This window comes from Pterocles gutturalis, unplaced genomic scaffold (assembly GCF_000699245.1).
Source record: "Pterocles gutturalis isolate BGI_N339 unplaced genomic scaffold, ASM69924v1 scaffold21439, whole genome shotgun sequence".
NCBI classification, from domain to species: Eukaryota; Metazoa; Chordata; class Aves; order Pterocliformes; family Pteroclidae; genus Pterocles; species Pterocles gutturalis.
In genome coordinates this window covers 6,846-10,410 of record NW_010133765.1, presented here as the reverse complement: position 1 = coordinate 10,410, position 3,565 = coordinate 6,846, and positions in this window count along the sequence as shown.

Genomic DNA, 3,565 nt, shown 5'->3' with positions numbered 1-3,565 from the left:
GGGGTCTTTCACTCCAGGCATTCCCGTCGCGGGACCGGCCCGTGGGCCGGATGGCTGCGGAAGCCTCAGCCCCTGGGGACCCCCAGGTCCTCCCCTTTGTGTGTGTCACCCCCATCCCCTTTTATCCCCCCTCCCTTCACAGCCCAATCAGCTGTTTGCTGAAGGTACTGTAAAGCTCACTTGATAAGTTTACCTAATTGCTTCACTTAAGTTAATTACTTCTTGGCTGAACAAGAAAACAACATAATTGTTGTCAAGGCGCATTTGTCACTTCGATTAATGTCCTGGGAGCGGGGAGCTCAGCACTCCCCCTGCACCATTCCTTCCCCAGCGCTCTGCTCCCCGCAGCTCCCGGGCGATGCAGGAGCTATATGCATCGGGCAGCCCGGCCATGCGTGTGTGTGCTCCGGGGGCAGGCTGCAGGACACTGGGGATGCTGCCTCCTGCCCCGACCTCTTGGCAGACCCTGGGAGCAAGGGACAGCTTCCAGGCACTGGCGATAAATCCCGTTATCCAGCACTGCCTGCCTGATGTACGGGCAGGGGAGGTGAAGGCAGGGAGGCTGCCCAGGGCAGGGGAGGTGAAGGCAGAGAGGCTGCCCAGTGCGCCAGTTATGAGAGTGAGTACACGTGGTGCGGGCAGCAAGCACCTTTTACATTAACCTGTCAATGGGAAGAAATGATGCTCGTGGCTCCAGCCTGCCCTGCACGGGGAATGGCTTAGCGGGGACAGCCGGTGGCCAGATCCGGACCATAACCCATGCAAGATGAAATTCAGCTCGTGCTCTGGGTGCATGCAGGCTGGGGTCAGGGTCAGGAAACAGCCCTGGCTGAGTTCTGGCTTTTGCTGGGAGTTAGGATAGCCTGCAGGATGCTGGGCTGAGGTCTCTCCTCCTAAATGAGGCTGGCAGCGATTGGCAGGGAGTTTGCACCCACTTCTTTCTTTGGAGCTGGTTTTTTTTTTTTCCCCTCCCCTTTGCATCTGAAAGGATTTGCGGCAGTAGGTTAGCTCATAAAAAGCTTTCCCTGGGAGCGGCTGCCTGCCAGACTTGGGGTGAATGCCCTGGAGAAAACGCCTCCTGCTCCAGTGAAATCTTCCTCCCGTGACCTGCACTGGGAGGTGAACTTTTGTGTGAGAGAAAGATAATCCCCTTTGCTCACCGGGACTGAAGGCTCTGTGATAAAAGCTTTATTCAAGATCAAAGACATATGCTGCTTTTTTTTTTTTTTTTTTTTTTTTTAAACTACTACCTTAAACAAAAAGTTTGGTTTATGCTGGACTGAAGCTCCAAGCGGTGACAGCTCCAGAGCTCATCTTCCCGTCTGGTGCCGTCGGGGAGCGGGACAGCACGGGGATGTAAGGCACTGTGACCATTATCCCAGCACAAAGAGGGTTTGGGGGCTCAGCCCTGTTTCCCGTTGCAAGAAGCCACTCCGGGTTCAGGTTCCCTTTCAGTCTGGGGGATTATCCAGGCAGCTGGAGAAGGCGGGGGGGAGCCTGGGGAATGGTTCACGTTTGATCTTGCTCAGCAGTTTCATCTGCACGAGTGTCCGGCGGGGGCTTTGCTCAGGGGTCCAGGAAACCTCCTGCGAGGGAGGTGACACAAAGGGCTGTGGGCTTTTCTTGGCAGTCAGCTGGTCAATGGGGGGGTGTTGTGCTGGTTTGCACATCAAAAGCCATGAGATGGGCTTCGGAAAATATGAGCTCCGCTACAAATTGCAGGGTTGTTTCTTCATTATCAGAGCCCTGGCGCTGGAACCTTTTTTGTTGCTTTCTTCCCAGCTGCGGACTTTTCCCTGCAGCCAGCCAGGCTGGTACCCAGTAAAAATTAAGCCAGAGTGCCTCTTTTCAGAGTGCTGGGGGTCTTGTATCAACACCCACATCCTCAGGACATCCCGTGCTGTGGGGTACCCTGAGGACACCGTGTGTTGTTGGGTATATCACAGAGCACACAACTGCAGGACGCCCCACATCGTGGGACACCCCCAACGCATGCACCCTGCGTCTCCGGACACCCGTTAGTGTTCGACACCCCATACGCTGTCCTGCAGTACAGAAGGGCAGCTATAACATGAGACGCTCAATTGGTGACCTTGCATTTCAGACAGTGAAACAAGTCCCACGTAACCCTGCTTTCACCCCCAGGACTGGTTTTCACATCACAGCCAAGTCCTGTGTGTAAAACGGCAGAGCGTCTCTCACTTACTCCCATCATTGTCTCCGCATTTATCCCGTCGTAAAATGACAGATCACAGGTCGAACTGTGTGCTCAGGATAACTCCTCTGAAGCTAATGGACTTATTATGGCCCTGCATTTCAGAGCTAAGCTCAGCAAACCTGGTCTCGGTGGAAAGAAGAAAAATCTCTCCAGGAATGAAATTCACTCTGTCTAGTGCGACACGTTTTGCACAGAGATAAACCTCACTCCTCCGTGTGGTTTCTGCATGGGCCGGTCCCTCGGCTGTCCTCCTCTCCCCGGACACTGCTGGGCAGCCAGCCCATGAGCTGGGTCCCGGCTCTGCTGCTCCCAGACCTGGATCAAAGCGGTGGGTCCCAACTGTGCTGAGCGAGCGATGTCAGATGATGTTTGCCAGCTTGTTCTGGTGAAAATCTGTCAGGACAGGGCATTGGGAAAGACCCACTTGCCTCTCACTGTTAGAGAAATAAAACGGTCCAGAGAATCAGGGTTGGCCCTGATGTATCTGCTCTTCAGCATCCTTCCAGCTGGCTCAGGAGCAACTGTCTCGCCAGATCAGCATTAGGCTGAGAAAGGGTCATCCCCAGCAGGACCAAGGAGCCAGGAAGGGTGGGCAAGCAGCTGTATGGCTGATAGGATGCCACCACCTGCAGTCTGAAGCCTCCTTTACCTTCTGCTCCTGCTACACAACCTTCCGCTGCACCCACAAGGAGATGCCAACTTGGATGTGTCACTGAGAAGATGGCTCCTGAGGCTGAAATGAGGGAAGGAGGAAGCCCAGGAGACTGGCTGAGTTTGGGATCCCCTGGTCCGAGCAGAGAGAAGGGGTCAGCCCACACAGATTTAGGAAAGGGGGAAAACTCTCCCTGCTCAGCCCATGAAGACCACGGCCAACAGATGGGTTTGAAGAGTGGTGGGATAGGGATTGCTCCTGATCCCTGGGGGCACAGATCAGAAAACTCTTCACTGAGAATCACCACAGAGCGGAGTGGAAAATCAGCACAATGTCCTTACATATGTCTCCAGAGCCGGGGGTGGTACGGACACTCGGTCCCACTGAAGCGTTGCAGAGCTCTACTTTGCAGCTTGAGGTCTGTCTTTAATTAAGGGAGGGCAACTCAGCTGGGATAGTTCCCAGAGCACGGGGAGGATTTTCCTTCCCTGGGAAGAAGATGCAGGAGGTTTGTAATGTGAGGAAGAGCTTCTTCTGAGGGCTGGGCCAACACCAAGCTCTTCTGCTCTGTCTTCTGTGGTGGAGCAATGTCCCCCTGCGCTTGTACCAGTGTGGCTGTCAAGGACATGGCCACGAGCCGTGCAGAGCTGCCTGAGAGCCGTCAGGAAAGAGGTGGGCAGAGGAGAGGGGCACAG